At 48.6% G+C, this 22980-nt stretch overlaps 1 long non-coding RNA gene across 1 annotated transcript; it reads right to left on the bottom strand.

Annotated features, from left to right (window-relative positions):
- Positions 1 to 16529: 16529 nt before the first annotated feature.
- Positions 16530 to 22191, bottom strand: LOC122463748. Its single transcript, XR_006287356.1, has 2 exons — positions 22133 to 22191; positions 16530 to 16888 (listed from the first exon to the last, which is right to left on the bottom strand). It is a non-coding gene; the product is annotated as an uncharacterized LOC122463748 (long non-coding RNA).
- Between the last annotated feature and the right edge of the window lie 789 nt (positions 22192 to 22980).

A 22980-nucleotide genomic window follows, 5' to 3' on the forward strand; every position in this document is an offset into this window, starting at 1 on the left:
AAAGGGGCAGCGCATGGGAGGCCTTCCCCCACCCCCTGCCTACAGGGTGCCCCCCTACCACTGCAGGACCCCCTGTGTCCTCCCTGAAGAACGGGCTCTGTGTCCTAGCAGTGACTATCACTTGCACCATGCTCTTCTCATTTTGGGACTCAGCCCCTGCATTGCTTGGGTGCCCAGAGGCCCTACTGAAATCAGTGGGAGCGGTGGGCACAAGAAGGACCTAGGGGTGACAGTGGACGAGAAGCTGGATATGAGTCAGCAGTGTGCCCTTGTTGCCAAGAAGGCCAATGGCATTTTGGGATGTATAAGTAGGGGCATAGCGAGCAGATCGAGGGACGTGATCGTTCCCCTCTATTCGACACTGGTGAGGCCTCATCTGGAGTACTGTGTCCAGTTTTGGGCCCCACACTACAAGAAGGATGTGGATAAATTGGAGAGAGTCCAGCGAAGGGCAACAAAAATGATTAGGGGTCTAGAGCACATGACTTATGAGGAGAGGCTGAGGGAGCTGGGATTGTTTAGTCTGCAGAAGAGAAGAATGAGGGGGGATTTGATAGCTTCTTTCAACTACCTGAAAGGGGGTTCCAAAGAGGATGGCTCTAGACTGTTCTCAATGGTAGCAGATGACAGAACGAGGAGTAATGGTCTCAAGTTGCAATGGGGGAGGTTTAGATTGGATATTAGGAAAAACTTTTTCACTAAGAGGGTGGTGAAACACTGGAATGCGTTACCTAGGGAGGTGGTAGAATCTCCTTCCTTAGAGGTTTTTAAGGTCAGGCTTGACAAAGCCCTGGCTGGGATGATTTAACTGGGAATTGGTCCTGCTTCGAGCAGGGGGTTGGACTAGATGACCTTCTGGGGTCCCTTCCAACCCTGATATTCTATGATTCTATGATTCTAAGAGCCGTGCGGGATTAGACCTCCTCTTTATTCAATGTAATTTACAGACGGATCCTTGCCCCCTACTCCACCCCTACTCTAGGGCTCCCTGCAGGATTGGGGCCTTTGATTGGAAGTTCCCAGGGACAAGGACTTTGGGATGAAAACCGCCATCAGGCAGGCACAGCAGCTCCCACTGCAGGTAGTGGGAGTGACATGTCCAAAATGCAGCTATCTCTGGGGTGGAGAGCTGCAGACAGGTGCACAACAGATGGGGCATGGACCTTTATGCCAAGGATCTTGGGGGGAAACCATGTGAAACGTGCCCTGGATGCTTCACATGTAGAACAGACAAAACCTTGGTGTTTAAGGACTCACTTAAAGGATACTTGGCCCCCAACTTCCCTCATTTAAAAGGACTCTCCCTCTCCACTGTGTGTAGCATGGAGACATTTAAACCTCCCCCATTCAGGATATGTCTACACTGGAGCTGGAGGGGTAATTTCCAGCTCAGCTTGACATACCCACACTAGATCCAGGCTCACCCATGCTAGCTCTGGTCGTGCTAGCATGCTAAAAACAGCAACATAGCCACGGCAGTGAGAGCAGCAGGACTGCGTAGCTGCCTGAATATGTTTCAGATGGGATTTACTCAGGGCTGCTATCTTGTACCACGCTCACGCCACCATGCCTACACTTCTGTGTTTAGCTCAACCAGCGTTGCTGTAGGTATGTCTCCCAGGGCTGAAAATGACACTGCTAGCTGCCGTGTAGACATATCCTCAGGTTGGCATGAGGGCCCAAATCCTCAAAGGCATTTAGGCTCCTAACTTCCACTGAAATCAGTGGGAGTAAGTACCCAGATACCCTTGTGGATCTGGGCCATGGGGAATAAGGAGCATTTTGTGAAGAGGCATTGGTGGGAGCATCCACTAGGTGGCACCAAAGCTCTTTGAACCCACATGAACAGCAAAGCTAGTGGCACTTCCAGGCTCCGCCATAGACGATACACTTGGTGCTGGATTGTCAGCCAGAGCCACTCACCCAGAGATCCCCACTAGAGGGGGCTGCGAAGCTCTGGGCCCAGCTCACCATTGCTCTGCACTAGTGTCTGCACTAGTGTCTGCAGAGGGACAGGGATCCTGTGCGTCCCACCCTAGGGTTGCCAACAGACAGTCCCTTATTACAGGTTTCAGAGTAGCAGCCGTGTTAGTCTGTATCCGCAAAAAGAAAAGGAGGACTTGTGGCACCTTAGAGACTAACAAATTTGTTAGAGCATAAGCTTTCATGAGCTACAGCTCACTTCATTGGATGCATGCAGTGGAAAATACAGTGGGGAGATTTTATATACACAGAGAACATGAAACAATGGGTGTTACCATACACACTGTAACAAGAGTGATCAGGAAAGGTGAGCTATTACCAGCAGGAGAGCAGGGGAGGGAAGAGGGACCTTTTGTAGTGATAATCAAGGTGGGCCATTTCCAGCAGTTGACAAGAACAGTAGGGAGGGAGCCAAGCTTCCCTCACGCCGCCGCCCCGCCCCTCCTCCTTCTCCCCCGCCACGAGCGCGCCGCGTCCCCGCTCCTCCGCCTACCTCCCAGTGCTTCTCCCCGGCCGCTGCCAAAGAGCTGTTTGGCGGCGTGGTGCTGGGAGGGATGGGGAGGAGCGGGAACATGGCTTGCTCAGGGGAGGAGGCGGGGAAGAGGCGGGGCGGGGATTTGGGGAAGGAGTTGGAATAGGGGCAGGGACTTTGGGGAAGGGGTTGGAATGGGGATGGGGCAGGGGTGGGAGGAGGCAGGGCAGGGGCAGGGCTGTATGGAAGGGGTGGAGTCGGGGCGGGGCTGGAGGCAGAGGGCGGGTGGAACACCCAGGGAAAGCGGGGAAGTCAGCGCCTATGATTTAAACTACAATACAGAGCCATATTTCCCACCCCCCTCAGAAACAGTGCAAAGGCTTGTGGGAGTCAGGAGTAATGGAGGAGCTGAGGGAGAGGCAATGAGCCTGGGAGTGAATCTGGAGGGTTGTTGGGTGTGGGTGGGAGAAATATGGAACAGGTTTTTTGTGGGGGGCAGGGAGGGATTGGTAGGGAGCCTCCCGCATGCAGACCTGGCTGACCCTAGCCTCTCCCATTCAGTCAGGCACATTTGCCCCTGTCCCCATGTGTCCCTCCACTCCCTCAGTGTCAGACTCCCACTCCCCCATCTGTCCCTGTGCCCCCATTCAGCCACCCCCTTCTCCCCATGTGTCCCTGCAATACCTCAGCCAGCCCCTCCCCACATCCCCATCTGTCCCTGTACCCCCATGTGTCCTCGCACCCCGTCCCCCTCCCCATGTGTCCCTCCAGTCCCACTCAGACTCCCACTCCCCAATCTGTCCCTGTGCCCACATTCAGCCACTCTTTTCTTCCCATGTTGCCCTGCACCCCCTCTGCCAGCCCCTCCCCCCATCCCCATGTGTCCCTGCACTCCCTTCCCCCAGTCACTATGTGTCTCTGTGCCCCCTCAGCCACCGCCTCTTCACCCATGTGGCCTTGTGATAGGCACCCCTCCCCTAGCTGCAGCAGATCTGGGCTGGGGCTGAGTTGGGGCTGGGGGGAGGGGCGTTATAGACGCAGGTGCTGCTCAGCAGCATACCAGAGGCCAAGCTCCCCCTGCCCCCTGCACCTCTCACCTACCGGCAGCCCCACTGACCAACTCCCTCCCAGCACCTCCCAGCCGCCGCAAACAGCTGTTTCACAGCATATAGGAAGCTCCAGTGCTGGGATACAAGCAGGGTTCCCTGCCTTACAGGGAACTTGGCCTGACAGGAAGTTTGGGATACATATATATATAACTGATGGGCAGGATCCCCTGGGAGAATAACATGAGGGGGAAAGGAGTCCAGGAGAGCTGGCTGTATTTTAAAGAATCCTTACTGAGGTTACAGGGACAAACCATCCCGATGTGTAGAAAGAATAGTAAATATGGCAGGCGACCACCTTGTCTTCACAGTGAAATCCTTGTTGATCTTAAACACAAAAAAGAAGCTTACAAGATTTGGAAGGTTGGACAAATGACCAGGGAAGAGTATAAAAATATTGCTCGGGCATGCAGGAGTGAAATCAGGAAGGCCAAATCACACTTGGGGTATGTCTACACTACGGAATAAGGTCGAATTTATAGAAGTCGGTTTTTTAGAAATCGGTTTTATATATTCGAGTGTGTGTGTCCCCACAGAAGTGCATTAAGTGCATTAACTCGGCGGAGTGCTTCCACAGTACCGAGGCTAGAGTCGACTTCCGGAGCGTTGCACTGTGGGTAGCTATCCCACAGTTCCCGCAGTCTCCGCTGCCCATTGGAATTCTGGGTTGAGATCCCAATGCCTGATGGGGCTGAAACATTGTCGCGGGTGGTTCTGGGTACATATCGTCAGTCCCCCCTTCCCTCCCACCCTCCCTCCGTGAAAGCAAGGGCAGACAATCGTTTCGCGCCTTTTTTCCTGAGTTACCTGTGCGGACGCCATACCACCGCAAGCATGGAGCCCGCTCAGGTAACCGTCACCGTATGTCTCCTGGGTGCTGGCAGACGCGGTTCTGCATTGCTACACAGTAGCAGCAACCCCTTGCCTTGTGGCAGCAGATAGTACAATACGACTGGTAGCCGTCCTCGTCATGTCCGAGGTGCTCCTGGCCACGTCGGCTGGGAGCGCCTGGGCAGACATGGGCGCAGGGACTAAATTTTTGGTGACTTGACCAGGTCATTCTCTTAAGTCCGGCAGTCAGTCCTATTGAACCGTCTTATGGTGAGCAGGTAGGCAATATGTCCTTCTGCACCGTCTGCTGCCAGCCAAAGATGTAAAAGATAGATGGAGTGGATCAAAACAAGAAATAGACCAGATTTGTTTTGTACTCATTTGCCTCCTCTCCTGTCTAGGGGACTCATTCCTCTAGGTCACACTGCAGTCACTCACAGAGAAGGTGCAGCGAGCTAAATCTAGCCATGTATCAATCAGAGGCCAGGCTAACCTCCTTGTTCCAATAAGAACAATAACTTAGATGCACCATTTCTTATTGGAACCCTCCGTGAAGTCAACCCTGTAAGCCGTGTCCTCAGTCGCCCCTCCCTGCATCAGAGCAATGGCAAACAATCGTGCATCTGAGTTGAGAGTGCTGTCCAGAGCAGTCACAATGGAGCACTCTGATTGGGCTAAAACATTGTCGCAGGTGGTTCTGGGTACATATTGTCCGGCCCCCGTTCCCTCCCTCCCTCCGTGAAGGCAAGGGCAGACAATCGTTTCGCGCCTTTTTTCCTGAGTTACCTGTGCGGACGCCATACCACCGCAAGCATGGAGCCCGCTCGGGTAACCGTCACCGTATGTCTCCTGGGTGCTGGCAGACGCGGTACTGCATTGCTACACAGTAGCAGCAACCCATTGCCTTCTGGCAGCAGACGGTACAGTACGACTGGTAGCCGTCCTCGTCATGTCCGAGGTGCTCCTGGTCGCCTGTGTGAGGTCGATCAGGAGCGCCTGGGCAGACATGGGCGCAGGGGCTAAATGTTTAGTGACTTGACCAGGTCATTCTCTTAAGTCCGGCAGTCAGTCCTATTGAACCGTCTTATGGTGAGCAGGCAGGCGATATGGATTGCTTAGCAGTCCTATTGTACCATCTTCTGCCGAGCAGCCATGAGATGTGGATGGCATGCAGTCCTTCTGCACCGTCTGCTGCCAGCCAAAGATGTAAAAGATAGATGGAGTGGATCAAAACAAGAAATAAACCGGATTTGTTTTGTACTCATTTGCCTCTTCCCCTGTCTAGGGGACTCATTCCTCTAGGTCACACTGCAGTCACTCACAGAGAAGGTGCAGCGAGCTAAATCTAGCCATGTATCAATCAGAAGCCAGGCTAACCTCCTTGTTCCAATAAGAACAGTAACTTAGGTGCACCATTTCTTATTGGAACCCTCCATGAACTCCTGCCTGAACTACTCCTTGATTTAAAGCCACCCCCTTTGTGGATTTTAGCTCCCTGAAGCCAACCCTGTAAGCCGTGTCGTCAGTCGCCCCTCCCTCCGTCAGAGCAACGGCAGACAATCATTCCGCGCCTTTTTTCTGTGCGGACGCCATACCAAGGCAAGCATGGAGTCCGCTCAGCTCACTTTGGCAATTAGGAGCACATTAAACACCACATGCATTATCCAGCAGTATATGCAGCACCAGAACCTGGCAAAGCGCTACCGGGCGAGGAGGCGACGTCAGCGCGGTCACGTGAGTGATCAGGACATGGACACAGATTTCTCTGAAAGCACGGGCCCTGCCAATGCATGCATCATGGTGCTAATGGGGCAGGTTCATGCTGTGGAACGCCGATTCTGGGCTCGGGAAACAAGCACAGACTGGTGGGACCGCATAGTGTTGCAGGTCTGGGACGATTCCCAGTGGCTGCGAAACTTTCGCATGCGTAAGGGCACTTTCATGGAACTCTGTGACTTGCTTTCCCCTGCCCTGAAGCGCATGAATACCAAGATGAGAGCAGCCCTCACAGTTGAGAAGCGAGTGGCGATAGCCCTGTGGAAGCTTGCAACGCCAGACAGCTACCGGTCAGTTGGGAATCAATTTGGAGTGGGCAAATCTACTGTTGGGGCTGCTGTGATGCAAGTAGCCCACGCAATCAAAGATCTGCTGATATCAAGGGTAGTGACCCTGGGAAATGTGCAGGTCATAGTGGATGGCTTTGCTGCAATGGGATTCCCTAACTGTGGTGGGGCCATAGACGGAACCCATATCCCTATCTTGGCACCGGAGCACCAAGCCGGCGAGTACAAAAACCGCAAGGGGTACTTTTCAATAGTGCTGCAAGCTCTGGTGGATCACAAGGGACGTTTCACCAACATCAACGTGGGATGGCCGGGAAAGGTACATGACGCTCGCATCTTCAGGAACTCTGGTCTGTTTCAAAAGCTGCAAGAAGGGACGTTATTCCCAGACCAGAAAATAACTGTTGGGGATGTTGAAATGCCTATATGTATCCTTGGGGACCCAGCCTACCCCTTAATGCCATGGCTCATGAAGCCATACACAGGCAGCCTGGACAGTAGTCAGGAGCTGTTCAACTACAGGCTGAGCAAGTGCAGAATGGTGGTAGAATGTGCATTTGGACGTTTAAAGGCGCGCTGGCGCAGTTTACTGACTCGCTTAGACCTCAGCGAAACCAATATTCCCACTGTTATTACTGCTTGCTGTGTGCTCCACAATATCTGTGAGAGTAAGGGGGAGACGTTTATGGCGGGGTGGGAGGTTGAGGCAAATCGCCTGGCTGCTGGTTACGCGCAGCCAGACACCAGGGCGGTTAGAAGAGCACAGGAGGGCGCGGTACGCATCAGAGAGGCTTTGAAAACCAGTTTCATGACTGGCCAGGCTACGGTGTGAAAGTTCTGTTTGTTTCTCCTTGATGAAACCCCCCGCCCCTTGGTTCACTCTACTTCCCTGTAAGCTAACCACCCTCTCCTCCTCCCTTCGATCACCGCTTGCAGAGGCAATAAAGTCATTGTTGCTTCACATTCATGCATTCTTCATTCATTCATCGCACAAACAGGGGGATGACTACCAAGGTAGCCCAGGAGGGGTGGTGGAGGAGGGAAGGAAAATGCCACACAGCACTTTAAAAGTTTACAACTTTAAAATTTATTGAATGACAGCCTTCTTTTTTTTGGGCAATCCTCTGTGGTGGAGTGGCTGGTTGGCCGGAGGCCCCCCCACCGTGTTCTTGGGCGTCTGGGTGTGGAGGCTATGGAACTTGGGGAGGAGGGCGGTTGGTTACACAGGGGCTGTAGTGGCAGTCTGTTCTCCAGCTGCCTTTGCTGCAGCTCAACCATACACTGGAGCATACTGGTTTGGTCCTCCAGCAGCCTCAGCATTGAATCCTGCCTCCTCTCATCACGCTGCCGCCACATTCGAGCTTCAGCCCTCTCTTCAGCCCGCCACTTACTCTCTTCAGCCAGCCACCTCTCCTCCCGGTCATTTTGTGCTTTCCTGCAGTCTGACATTATTTGCCTCCACGCATTCGTCTGTGCTCTGTCAGTGTGGGAGGACAGCATCAGCTCGGAGAACATTTCATCTCGAGTGCGTTTTTTTTTTCTTTCTAATCTTCACTAGCCTCTGGGAAGGAGAAGATCCTGTGATCATTGAAACACATGCAGCTGGTGGAGAAAAAAAAAAGGGACAGCGGTATTTAAAAAGACACATTTTATAAAACACTGGCTACACTCTTTCAGGGTAAACCTTGCTGTTAACATTACATACATAGCACATGTGCTTTCGTTACAAGGTCGCATTTTGCCTCCCCCCACCGCGTGGCTACCCCCTCAACCCTCCCCCCTCCCTGTGGCTAACAGCGGGGAACATTTCTGTTCAGCCGCAGGCAAACAGCCCAGCAGGAATGGGCTCCTCTGAGTGTCCCCTGAAGAAAAGCACCCTATTTCAACCAGGTGACCATGGATTATATCTCACTCTCCTGAGGATAACACAGAGAGATAAAGAACGGATGTTGCTTGAACGCCAGCAAACATACACTGCAATGCTTTGTTGTACAATGATTCCCGAGTACGTGTTACTGGCCTGGAGTGGTAAAGTGTCCTACCATGAAGGACGCAATAAGTCTGCCCTCCCCAGAAACCTTTTGCAAAGGCTTTGGGAGTATATCCAGGAGAGCCGCGAATGCCAGGGCAAAGTAATCCTTTCACATGCTTGCTTTTAAACCATGTATAGTATTTTAAAAGGTACACTCACCGGAGGTCCCTTCTCCGCCTGCTGGGTCCAGGAGGCAGCCTTGGGTGGGTTTGGGGGGGTACTGGCTCCAGGTCCAGGGTGAGAAACAGTTCCTGGCTGTCGGGAAAACCGGTTTCTCCGCTTGCTGCTGTGAGCTATCTACAACCTCCTCATCATCATCATCTTCTTCGTCCCCAAAACCTGCTTCCGTATTGCCTCCATCTCCATTGAAGGAGTCAAACAACACGGCTGGAGTAGTGGTGGCTGAACCCCCTAAAATGGCATGCAGCTCATCATAGAAGCGGCATGTTTGGGGCTCTGACCCGGAGCGGCCGTTCGCCTCTCTGGTTTTCTGGTAGGCTTGCCTCAGCTCCTTCAGTTTCACGCGGCACTGCTTCGGGTCCCTGTTATGGCCTCTGTCCTTCATGCCCTGGGAGATTTTGACAAAGGTTTTGGCATTTCAAAAACTGGAACGGAGTTCTGATAGCACGGATTCCTCTCCCCATACAGCGATCAGATCCCGTACCTCCCGTTCGGTCCATGCTGGAGCTCTTTTGCGATTCTGAGACTCCATCATGGTCACCTCTGCTGATGAGCTCTGCATGGTCACCTGCAGCTTGCCACGCTGGCCAAACAGGAAATGAGATTCAAAAGTTCGCGGTTCTTTTTCTGTCTACCTGGCCAGTGCATCTGAGTTGAGAGTGCTGTCCAGAGCGGTCAAAATGGAGCACTCTGGGATAGCTCCCGGAGGCCAATACCGTCGAATTGTGTCCACAGTACCCCAAATTCGACCCGGCAAGGCCGATTTAAGCGCTAATCCACTTGTCAGGGGTGGAGTAAGGAAATCGATTTTAAGAGCCCTTTAAGTCGAAATAAACGGCTTCATCGTGTGGACAGGTGCGGGTTTACATCGATTTAACGCTGCTAAATTCGACCTAAAGTCCTAGTGTAGACCAGGGCTTGGAGTTGCAGCTAGCAAGAGATATTAAGAGTAACAAGAAGGGTTTCCTCAAGTATGTTAGCAACAAGAAGAAAGTCAAGGAAAGTGTGGGCCCCTTACTGAATGAGGGAGGCAACCTAGTGACAGAGGATGTGGAAAAAGCTAATGTACTCAATGCTTTTTTTGCCTCTGTCTTCACGAACAAGCTCAGCTACCAGACTACGGCACTGGGCAGCATAGCATGGGGAGCAGGTGACCAGCTCTCTGTGGAGAAAGAAGTGGTTCGGGACTATTTAGAAAAGCTGGACGAGCACAAATCCATGGGGCCGGATGCGCTGCATCCGAGAGTGCTAAAAGAGTCGGCGGATGTGACTGCAGAGCCATTGGTCATTATCTTTGAAAACTCGTGGCAATCGGAGGAGGTCCTGGACGACTGGAAAGAGGCTAATGTAGTGCCCATCTTTAAAAAAGGGAAGAAGGAGGATCCTGGGAACTACAGGCCAGTCAGTCTCACCTCAGTCCCTGGAAAAATCATGGAGCAGGTCCTCAAGGAATCAATTCTGAAGCACTTAGATGAGAGGAAAGTGATCAGGAACAGTCAGCATGGATTCACCAAAGGCAAATCATGCCCGACTAATCTAATTGCCTTCTACGATGAGATAACTGGCTCTGTGGATGAGGGGAAAGCAGTGGACGTGTTATTCCTTGACTTTAGCAAAGCTTTTGACACGGTCTCCCACAGTATTCTTGCCAGCAAGTTAAAGAAGTATGGGCTGGATGAATGGACGATAAGGTGGATAGAAAGCTGGCTAGATTGTCGGGCTCAACGGGTAGTGATCAATGGCTCCATGTCTAGTTGGCAGCCGGTATCAAGAGGAGTGCCCCAAGGGTCGGTCCTGGGGCCGGTTTTGTTCAATATATTTGTTAATGATCTGAAGGATGGCATGGATTGCACCCTCAGCAAGTTTGCAGATGACACTAAACTGGGAGGAGAGGTAGATACACTGGAGGGTAGGGATAGGATACAGATGAACCTAGACAAATTTGAGGATTGGGCCAAAAGAAATCTGATGAGGTTCAACAAGGACAAGTGCAAAGTCCTGCACTTAGGACGGAAGAATCCAATGCATCGCAACAGACTAGGGACCGAATGGCTAGGCAGCAGTTCTGCAGAAAAGGACCTAGGGGTTACAGTGGACAAGAAGCTGGGTATGAGTCAACAGTGTGCCTTTGTTGCCAAGAAGGCCAATGGTATTTTGGGATGTATAAGTAGGGGCATTGCCAGCAGATGGAGGGACGTGATCATTCCCCTCTATTCGACACTGGTGAAGCCTCATATGGAGTACTGTGTCCAGTTTTGGGCCCCACACTACAAGAAGGATGTGGAAAAATTGGAAAATGTCCAGCGGAGGGCAACAAAAATGATTAGGGGACTGGAACACATGACTTATGAGGAGAGGCTGAGGGAACTGGGATTATTTAGTCTGCGGAAGAGAAGAATGAGGGGGGATTTGATAGCTGCTTTCAACTACCTGAAAGGGGGTTCCAAAGAGGATGGATCTAGACTGTTCTCAGTGGTAGCAGATGACAGAACAAGGAGTAATGGTCTCAAGTTATACTGGGGGAGGTTTAAGTTGGATATTAGGAAAAACTTTTTCACTAGGAGGGTGGTGAAGCACTGGAATGCGTTACCTAGGGAGATGGTGGAATCTCCTTCCTTAGAAGTTTTTAAGGTCAGGCTTGACAAAGTCCTGGCTGGGATGATTTAGATGGGGATTGGTCCTGCTTTGAGCAGAGGGTTGGACTAGATGACCTCCTGAGGTTCCTTCCAACCCTGATATTCTGTGATTCTATGATTCTATGACGGAGTGTGCTTGACATGAATACGTGTGTTGCATGTTGGCAACTGAAGCAAGAACTTAAGCTTTCAAGTGGTCAAGAACTGTTTGTACAAAACAACTTTGTTATGTCCCTGGGAAATATATAAAGAATCAGCAGATTAGGAAACAACATCAGCTGTATTGCTATAAAAATGTATAAGAATTGGAGGAAATGGCACACTTGGATCATGGCGGCCTGCCTGGAACTGTCTCCATGGAGTTGTGGGTGAAAGGCACAGACAACAGAGACAAAAGACTAATGGAGGCTTGACACATTTGCAATTTGGAGTCTCTCAACGATCCAGAGCTCTGTTTAGATATATATGTGGCTTTTCTGCCGGCTCCCCACATCTTGTGATCCGACTGAACCTTGACTGGCCATTGGGACGTCATTCTGATCTTCAGACTCTGGTGTAGTATGTTTGGAGTATGAGTGTGAAGTGAATGAGGTTTATTTTGTAAGCAATGAAGAGTACTTAGAGTATTATATACCAACACTGTGTCTGGTACCTGCCTGCTCCCCCATCCCGTAGGGAGGCCCCTGTTGCAGGTCTAACACTGGGGGGATGGGGAGGAGCAGGGGCGGGAAGAGGTGGGGTGGGGACTTGGGGAAGGCATGGAGTGGTGGCCAGGGCCTGGGGCAGAGCAGGGAGTGGAGCACTCCCTAGCTAGAGGGGAAGTCGGCACCTATGGTGTGTCCCTGCCACAGCAGGTCGGTTGGGCGGGTTCCCTGAGTGCCTGCACAGCACTGACTAGACTTCTGCACACCCGCACAGCTTACAGGGAACTTAGCCTGACAGGAAGTTTTTCTTAATGTCCCACCTAAACCTCCCTTGCTGCAATTTAAGGCCATTGCCTCTTGTCCTATCCTAAGAGGTTAACGAGAACAATTTTTCTCCCTCCTTCTTGTAACAACCTTTTATGTACTTGAGAACTGTTATTATGTCTCCCCTTCAATCTTCTCTTCTCCAGACTAAACAAACCCAATTTTTTCAATCTTCCCTCCTAGGTCATGTTTTCTAGACCTTTCATCATTGTTGTTGCTCTTCTCTGGACTTTCTCCAGTTTGTCCACATCTTTCCTGAAATGTGGCACCCAGAACTGGACACAATATTCCAGTTGAGGCCTAATCAGCACGGAGTAGAGCAGAAGAATTACTTCTCGTGTCTTGCTTACAACACTCCTGTTAATACATCCCAGAATGATGTTTGCTTTTTTTACAGCAGTGTTACTCTGTTGTCTCATATTTAGCTTATGATCCACTATGACTCCCAGATTCCTTTCCACAGTACTCCTTCCTAGGCAATCATTTCCCATTTTGTATGTGTGCAACTGATCGTTCATAAGAATGGCCATACTGGGTCAGACCAAAGGTCCATCTAGTCCAGTACCCTGTCTTTTGACAGTGGGAGGGAATGAGAAGAACAAGTAATAATCAAGTGATCCATCCCCTGTTGCCCATTCCCAGCTTCTGGCAAACAGAGGCTTAGGATCATAGAATCATAGAATATTAGGGTTGGAAGGGACCTCAGGAGGTCATCTAGTCCAACCCCCTGCTCAAAGCAGGACCAATCCCCAACTAAATCATTAGGGACACCATCCCTGCCCATGCTGGCTAATAGCCATTGATGCACCTATCCTCTCTGAATTTATCTTGTTCTGTTATAGTCTGGGCCTTCACAACAACCTCTGGCAAAGAGTTGCACAGGTTCACTGTGCGTTGTGTGAAGAAATACTTCCTTCTGTTTATTTTAAACCTGCCTATTAATTTCATTTGGTGACTCCTAGTTCTTGTGTTATGAGAAGGAATAAATAACACTTCCCTATTTACTTTCTCCACACCAGTCATGATTTTATAGACCTCTGTCATATCTCCCCCTTAGTTGTCTTTTTTCCAAGCTGAAAATCCCACTCTTATTAATCTCTCCTCATACAGAAGCCATTCCATACCCCTAATCATTTTTGTTGCCCTTTTCTGAACCTTTTCCAATTCCAGTATATCTTTTTTGAGATGGGGTGACCACATCTGCATGCAGTATTCAAGATGTGGGCATACCATGGATTTATATAGAGGCAATATGATAGTTTCTGTCTTATTATCTATCCCCTTCTTAATGATTCCCAACATCCTGTTTGCTTTTTTGACTGCCACTGCACATTGAGTGAATGTTTTCAGAGAACTATCCACAATGACTCCAAGATCTCTCTCTTGAGTGGTAAACATGACACACTTTAATGGATTAAAAGTTGGCTAACTGGTAGGTCTCAAAATTTAGCTGTAAATGGGGAATCATCATCAAACAGGTGTGTTCCCTGTGGGGTCCTGCAGGGAATGGATCTTGGCCCTACGCTATATAACATTTTTATCAATGACCTGGAGAAAACATAAAATCACTGATAAAGTTTGCAGGTGATACAAAAATTGGGGGAGTGGTTTATAAGTGAAGAGGACAGGTCACTGATTCAGAGCAATCTGGATCACTTGATAAGCTTGGCAGAAGCAAACATTACGTATTTTAACATGGATAAATGTAAATGTGTAAATCTAGAAACAAAGAATGCAAGCCATACTTACAGGATGTGGGACTCTGCCCTGGGAAGCAGTGACTCTGAAAAAGATTTGGGGGTCGTAGTGGATAATCAGCTGAACGTGAGCTCCCAACATGATGCTATGGACAAAAGAGCTAATGTGATCCTGGGAGGCATAAACGGGAATCTCGTGTAGGAGCAGAGAGGTTATTGTACCTCTGCATTTGGCACTGGTGCGACCTGTGCTTGAATACTGTGTCCAGCTCTGGTGTCCACAATGTTGATGTTGATGGCCACAATTAAGGATATTAATGAAATGGAGAAAGATCAGAGAAGAGCCATGAGAATAAGGGATTAGAAAATATGCCTTATAGCGCTAGATTCAAAAGACTGAATCTATTTATCTTAACAAAGAGAAGGCTAAGGGGGGACTTGATTACAATGTATAAGTATCTACATGGGGAACAAATATTTAATAATGGGCTGTTCAGTCTATCAGAGAAAGTTATAATATGATCCAATGACTGGAAGTTGAAGCTAGACTAATTCAGACTGGAAATCAGGTGTACATTTTTAACAGTGAGGGTAATTAACCACTGGAACAATTTACCAAGGGTCATTGTGGATCCTCTATCACTGACAATTTTTAAATCAAGACTGGATGTTTCTCTAAAAGCTTTGCTCTAGGAATTATTTGGGGGATCTAATTTGGATATGGATAGAGCCCTCTTTAATATTTTTAATGAAGTAAATACCAATGGAAACTGCGTGATCATGGGAGACTTTAACTTCCCAGATATAGACTGGAGGATGAGTGCTAGTAATAATAATAGGGCTCAGATTTTCCTAGATGTGATAGCTGATGGATTCCTTCATCAAGTAGTTGCTGAACCGACTAGAGGGGTGTTAGCCGATGGCCAGGGATGTTTGGTGAGGTGCCAGCTATGCCCGTTTTATACCATCCGTGACTTTAACTGCTAGAGCTCAGAGCTCCTTCGCAGCGGGCAGTCAACACTGACTGACAGGTGCCCCAATGGCAGCACTAAGAGCCTCTCCACACCCGTGACTTTAACTGCTAGAGCTCAGAGCTCCTTCGCAGCGGGCAGCCAGGATTGACTGACAGGTGCCCCAAGAGTTTGCCCCGTGGAGGCGGCACAACTCAACGCTAGGCTCTTAGTACTCTCACCTAATGGCCAGGCTTTATAGCCAAAACGGCTGAGGTTCTTTAATTGTGTTGGCTGCTTTACAGTAAACCAGAGAAACAAGTCAGGCTTATGCACAATGGTTACCAAAATTTATTAAACTAGATTCTAATCATGTGGTTACAAAATTGCTAGTGCCTACTTATTTAAATGTAGAGATGTTACACACACAAACAAGTTACAAAACTGAAGCCACAATCCCAAAGAAAGAAAACAAAGTATAGAGCTCTATTTCAAAATATGTGTGCACTAAAGATAGGAGATCAGGTGTGGGTGCTTCTTACCCTCCTTGCATCTCTCGATTCCAGCGGTGCCAAGCCAGGATCGGTCACTCAATTCCGCGGAAAGACGAATAAAGGGACAAGGCTTAGGGACCCTCTTAGCTGCAGAAGCCTTGGGAGGCTGTCACTTATCTGACCAGCAGATAGATAGTGAAAAGCACTCAAAAATCATGGTGCTGTAGGTCCCCTACTTATACCTCTGTACTCCTTTATTCTCTTTCTCCTTTCTATGCCAAATTGGGGCTGGTCTGTCAGGGTGACGCCAGCTTTCGCAAGAGTAGTTCACACTTGCAAGGGAGAAACAATAAGTTTCGACTACTGGACACTTCTTTTATCAGGGTAAATATTTTCCCATCTAGGATGTTGGTGTGTGTGCATCATGCTGTTTTAGTAGGGGCTAAGAGCCATGTCTGTCACAGCGCCTCTGCCTGCTGTGAGCCTAATCGTTGTATACGTTCCCAGAGGCACATTGTCACAGCACACCTGTGCTTCTCACAGCTTCAAAGGCTGTGCTGGAATTTATGTTGAGTGCCCTGTTACGTGTGTTTCCAGCAATGCTGGTCTGAGGGGGGGGGGGGGGGGGGGGGGGGGGGGGGGGGGGGCTGGCTGTCTGGCTACATTCCACCCCCTGATGCACCACACTACATCCCAGATTGCAAGGTGGCGGTGATGCCAGCACCTCTTGCCCTCCTTGGGGAAATCTAGAAATACCCAACAACCAAATTAGAGGATGAGGGTTCGCGGAATTGGTTAGGATCCCTTTTTAGCTCTAGGTATCTGATTTGTGTGGAGGAAAGAGCAGTTTGAATCAAACGCTTCATAATACATAAAGTTACACAAAAAACAATTACAATAATTAAAATGGTTAAAACAGTATTTATAACTGAATGTAAAAACGGGGAGAGGGAAAATCCCAAGTGTATCCCATTACATATTCCACAGGCCGTCCCCAAACAGTGCGATGCCATTGTCCCACCCCCCCCGAGTCAATGCGAGGGTTGGTGGTGTACCATGCTGGTGGTCCCCACCGAAAGATGTCGCTTTTGTTCCACCAATCATTTAGGCTGAGTGGTACAAATTCAATTCCCAGTCCATTGGTTGAATTTAGCAAGGTGCACATCCAGCAATTTGTAGCACCAGCAGCTGAGGCGATGGTTTGGATTGCTCCCCGAAGAGGATGTTCTGGTATTGCCAAGGTAACTGGAGCCAACAGAAGGATCATGAGGGCTTGCAGGAACATATCTCGGGTGGGTCGGGTTTTAGCTAAAAAAACTTATTTTAAAACCAAAAGCAAAAATTACACCTGCTATTATAAGTAATGGCAAATATATCAACAGTCCATAGTAGTCTCTAGTGATCAAACAGGTCTGCTGAATGGTCCATTTTGCTGACAGGTTAGCTGGCAGGTTGCTCGGAACCATGGGACCATTCCTGCAATAAATCACATGGTCAGCCGGTCTTGGATGTTATTAATCTTTTATCAGCATTTAAGGCACTCCATACACCTTTCTCTTTATAGGCGTGCAAAACGCAGGTAAAGGTTCCCAGGGCTGGGTGTTTAATCACAATAGTGTCTCCGGGAGCATACTTGGAACTGTGCAGTGGTGTTCTGGCAGGGGAGATAGCTTTCCCTGTAGGGAAGAATCCCCTGCTGATTGGACTTCCTGTAGGAGTCTGTCTGTTGTTTAATCTCAGCACCACTTCGTCCAGTCTGTCTCCCCATGTGCCATCAGTAGGCTTCAAGTGATTCTTTAGCAACCCATTCCAGCGCTCGACCATGCCATTAGATTGAGGTCGATATGGAAGGTGGAAGGTCCATTGGACTCCATGGTTAAGGGTCCATTCCCTTATAAGTTTATTCTTAAAATGCGAACCATTATCTGATTGGATTTCTTGAGGCATTGGGACAATTGCTGTTAAGCGGTTTAGTCCCATAATTGTGGACAACCCTGTTGCCAATCGGGTTGGATATGCAAAACCAATCCCTGAAACAATTTCTACCCCAGTCAAGATGTATTTCCACCTCTGCCTTGTAGTGGGCAGTGGTCCGACATAATCGACCTGCCAGGTTGCCCATAGTGTTTTTCCATCTCTTAGCCTGGCAAACCTTTGTCCTTCTGCTATATGTTTTCTAGTCTCAGCACAAATAGCGCAGGCTTGCACCAGGTCTCTAGCCTGTTTGTGGGTGATAGGCCACCCCCTGATATGTGCTTGCCGCACTAACTCATCACTTCCTGTGTGTCCTAAATTATCATGTAACCATGAATATAAGCGTTCCCATTCTACTTGTGTGGTAAAGAGCTGGGCAGCTGCATCGGCTAAATTGTTTAACTGTGCAGCTGGGGTATTATTCCTCTGATGAGCTGAGACATGTCCTATAGACAGGGGTTGTTGCAGGGCATGCTGATATAACCACTTCCAGTATTCCAGTCCCCATACTGGTTTACCTCCTATTTCCCAGTGGTTATTCTTCCAGTTAGTGATCCACTGAGTGGCACCTGCCCATACCGCATAGGAGTCCGTATATACTGCGGTGGCTCCTGCTTCACAGGCCAGTTTAATTGCAGCCAATTCTGCAAGTTGTGCTGACCCATCAATTTCAGCAGTTAGGGGTGCTGCAGAGGTGTCTGCAGGCACTGCTGCAGCTTTTCCCTTCCATTTTCCTTTAACCAGCCTGGCACTGCCATCAGTGAACCATACTCCCTCAGGCTTAGAAGGATCAAATGGGGCAGCATCCTTAATGGGAGACTGCTGTGGAGGTAGGCGGTATTCATCAGGCATTCCTACTTTCCATAGGGATTCCTGAATCATAGTGGGGTTTTGTGCAGTGTCTGCACTACCTACCCTGTGGTGTATGTAAAGTGCCCATCTCTGGACAGTCATTTTTTGTGCTGCACCAGGTGGTAACTCTTTCCCTTCCAATATAGGTTTAATGATTGGAAGAGGAGTGTGAATTGTGATGTCCTTATCCTGAGTTAATTCCTCAGTTTCTCTCAAGGCTGTGTAAGCTGCCAGAAGCACCTTCTCATAAGGCGTGTAGTTAGCCTGTGACCCTTGCCATGACTTGGAACCAAACTGAATTGGTCGTCTGGGAGCAGCGTCACTTTCTTGCCAGAGAGCATAAGACATTCCAGTGGCTCCCACAGTTAGGTACAAATGGAATGGGGCTTCAGGATGTATGGGACCCAGAGCCTGATAGGTGTGTATCTCCCCTATCAGTTGCCTGAGGGCTTCCTCATGGGCAGGAGCCCATTCCCAGGCAGCACTTTTCTTTAACAAATTGTACAATGGTCTGGCTATAATGGCAAAGCCAGGTACATGTTTTCTCCAAAACCCAGGGTTCCCAAAATCTGTCTCAATTGATCTTTACTTTCAGGGGAGGGTGCCTGATTTAGCTCTTGCACAGTGTCATTAGGCACAGACCTCCTACCCCCCATCCATACAGTACCTAAGAATTTTATCTCTTGGGAGGGACCTTGGCATTTCTCAGCTGGTAACTCTAAATTAAGGGCTTCTAGTGCTTCTTTGATTTGATTCATAGCCTCCTGTACCTCTTCTGAGGTTTTCCCACCTATTAAGATGTCATCAATGTATTGCACAGTTTGTACATTGGGTGGCAGTATAAGGTCATCTAGGACCTTTGCCAGTGCCCCATGGCAAATAGTGGGTGAGTGTTTAAACCCTTGTGGCATTCGGGTAAAAGTGTATTGTACACCTTTCCAAGTAAAAGCAAATCTTTCCTGGTCAGCTGGTTGCAAAGGGACCATGAAGAACATGTCCTTTACATCTAATACTGCTAGCCAAGGTTTATCCCAGGTTTGTATGGTGTTTACAATATCTGTTATGCTAGGGACTGCTGCAGTTAATGGTCCAGTGTTACTGTTTAGCTTCCTATAGTCTATAGTGAGTCTCCATTTGCCATTTGGTTTCTTGATGGGCCACACAGGAGAATTAAAGTGAGAGTGGGTACGAATTAAAATTCCTCGCTGTTCCAAATCTTTGATCAGGTCAGTAACAGGGCTTATGGCCTCAGCTGGGACATTATACTGCTTTATGTTTGTTACTGTTGAGGGCGGGAGAGCAGGCGTGCTGCTAAGTAAGTTTACAGAATAGTGGGGAGGGCTTTCCTCTTCCAGGTGGGTGGCATGAGGAACAGAACTGACTCCAAAAGCCCATCTTTCCCCATTAATCCTTCCCTTCTTTCCTCTTAAAACGTCCATGCCCAGTATGTTGGCATTGCCCAAAATCACCTCATATTTTCGGGGCTGATGGTGGGGTTGCAATGGGATATCCAGTTTTATCTTAACTAATGGGTAAGTTATGGTACTGCCATTTACTCCTGTAACAAGTACCTGCTTTTGGCCAGTAGGTGGCGAGCCATGAAAACTTTCTCCCTTAATCATGGACATTTGAGCCCCTGTGTCCATTAAGAAAGGAACAATGTGTTTGTCATTTACAGTTACATGTATCCGGGGGTCTTTTGCTGTTGTTTTCTCCTCTTTGGATTTAAGCTGGTTTATTAGGAGAGGAGATTGACCCCCGCAAGCTAGTTTCCCTGCTCTGGTAACTCTTGCCGTTGCTGCAGCAATGGAGTATACCGGGTGTCTGCAGGTGGGGAAGGAGGAGAGAGCTGCAGAGGTGCACTGGGAGTAGCATTAGTTGTCTCCCAGTCAGCTCCTTTAAAGGTGGTGAATAATTTTAGCCGCTCTGTGGGCAGTCCATTTATCACATCTCTGGGATACCCTAAAGCCAGACATTGTCTCCACAACTTGGCTCTAAGCTCCTTTTCCTCCTGGGTTGGCTCTCGCTTGTTTTTATGTCCTTTAGATGGTGCCCCCTTGTTTCCCTGAAAGGAACGCATCTTAGCTTTGCCTGTCAGTGCTCTGATGTCTCCGAATTCTCTAAAGTATGACACCAGAAGGTTTAGCAGTGCCCGAAAGGCACTGTTATGTGCTGCAGCTTCTGATCTAAAAGACAGTGCCACAGCCCTATGGTTACTCGGAGCTCCCGTAAGCAGGGGTCTGAGATCATCTACCTTTACCTGACCCTCCCATGGACTTTCATAGGCTAACTCTTGAGGGTTTTGGCCAAGCATGCTAATGACAGCCACAGTTAATAGAACTGCTTTTACCTCATCTATTTTGGTCCAGTGCATTACTGTGGGTTCATCTCGGTCTGCTGGGTAAATTCCTCTTGCCCATCGACAAGCCAGAGACCAGAGTGTTTTAGGGGTGTTCCCCTCTGAGTGTTCCAGGAATATTCCTGCACCTAAGTTAAGGCGCTCAGTTTCTTGGGCTGTCAGGCGTATATATCCACCCCCAGTGTCCCAGAGGCGGACCAGCCACTCTATTATACCTTCCTCAGGCTTTTTAGCAAAATCTCCCTGGATTGTTTTTAATTCCATGGGAGTATATTGGCGGGTGGTAATTTTGGTAAAGTGTGTTGGAGCTTTACTCCCTTTTCCCTTTTTACCTCCCTTCTTTGTTTTTGAAGAGGTGGATGGATCATTGTCATCCCCTTCTTCATCCAGCTCTGCCCCATTCAAATTTCCCTCATGTTCTTCTGATTTGTGATGTGTGATAGCTGGTCTTAATTTTACAGAGGGACCTTCCTCCTCAGAGGAGGGGGACTCATCTGCTGAATCCCAAATGTCTCCATCCCATTCCTCAGGGTCTCGCCAGAGAGCAGTCTCAACTTTAGCCCGGTTGATTCTGCGTGTTTTAGTCTCCAGCTTTTCCCTTCGTTCTATCCCTTCTTTCTCAATTAAGGGAAGTAATCTTTTCTGAAGATGTTCCATATCCCTATTCAGTGTTCTTACTCTGGTATCTAAATTCTGGCATTCCTTGCGCAGTGTGTCCCTTTCCTGTTGTAGCCTATTAAATTCTATTGCCAGACTATGATAATCTTTACAGGCAGCTTGCCAAATGTTAGTAAGCAGCCATATACAAGCACCTTTTCCTTTCCCTTTCTTCATCTTGCAGGCAGTTCTCCAGTTACAGAAATGCTGCCAGATCTCTGCTGGTTTTCCCCAATATTTCTCCAGCAGTTCTTTGCTCCACAGAGGATTTTCCCATCCCTCTTGGGTCAAACTTTTCTCTAGCTCAGGGAATTCTGTGGTGTTTATCATGACTGGTTTCATTGTGTTACTGTAGTGCAGCCTATATCACAATCCTGTTCGTGACGCCAAATCTGTTAGCCGATGGCCAGGGATGTTTGGTGAGGTGCCAGCTATGCCCGTTTTATACCATCCGTGACTTAAACTGCTAGAGCTCAGAGCTCCTTCGCAGCGGGCAGCCAGGATTGACTGACAGGTGCCCCAAGAGTTTGCCCCGTGGAGGCGGCACAACTCAACGCTAGGCTCTTAGTACTCTCACCTAATGGCCAGGCTTTATAGCCAAAACGGCTGAGGTTCTTTAATTGTGTTGGCTGCTTTACAGTAAACCAGAGAAACAAGTCAGGCTTATGCACAAATGGTTACCAAAATTTATTAAACTAGATTCTAATCATGTGGTTACAAAATTGCTAGTGCCTACTTATTTAAATGTAGAGATGTTACACACACAAACAAGTTACAAAACTGAAGCCACAATCCCAAAGAAAGAAAACAAAGTATAGAGCTCTATTTCAAAATATGTGTACACTAAAGATAGGAGATCAGGTGTGGGTGCTTCTTACCCTCCTTGCATCTCTCGATTCCAGCGGTGCCAAGCCAGGATCGGTCACTCAATTCCGCGGAAAGACGAATAAGGGACAAGGCTTAGGGACCCTCTTAGCTGCAGAAGCCTTGGGAGGCTGTCACTTATCTGACCAGCAGATAGATAGTGAAAAGCACTCAAAAATCATGGTGCTGTAGGTCCCCTACTTATACCTCTGTACTCCTTTATTCTCTTTCTCCTTTCTATGCCAAATTGGGGCTGGTCTGTCAGGGTGACGCCAGCTCTCGCAAGAGTAGTTCACACTTGCAAGGGAGAAACAATAAGTTTCGACTACTGGACACTTCTTTTATCAGGGTAAATATTTTCCCATCTAGGATGTTGGTGTGTGTGCATCATGCTGTTTTAGTAGGGGCTAAGAGCCATGTCTGTCACAGCGCCTCTGCCTGCTGTGAGCCTAATCGTTGTATATGTTCCCAGAGGCACATTGTCACAGCACACCTGTGCTTCTCACAGCTTCAAAGGCTGTGCTGGAATTTATGTTGAGTGCCCTGTTACGTGTGTTTCCAGCAATGCTGGTCTGAGGGGGGGCGGGGGGGCTGGCTGTCTGGCTACAAGGGGATGCCATTTTAGATTTGGTTTTGGTGAGTAGTGAGGACCTCATAGAAGAAATGGTTGTAGGGGACAATCTTGTTCAAGTGATCATGAGCTAATTCAGTTCAAACTGAATGGAAGGATTAACAAAAATAAATCTGCAACTAGGGTTTTTGATTTCAAAAGGGCTGACTTTCAAAAATTAAGGAAATTAGTTAGGGAAGTGGATTGGACTGAAGAACTTATGGATCTAAAGGCAGAGGAGGCCTGGGATTA

The sequence above is a fragment of the Chelonia mydas genome, chromosome 24 (assembly GCF_015237465.2).
Source record: "Chelonia mydas isolate rCheMyd1 chromosome 24, rCheMyd1.pri.v2, whole genome shotgun sequence".
NCBI classification, from domain to species: Eukaryota; Metazoa; Chordata; order Testudines; family Cheloniidae; genus Chelonia; species Chelonia mydas.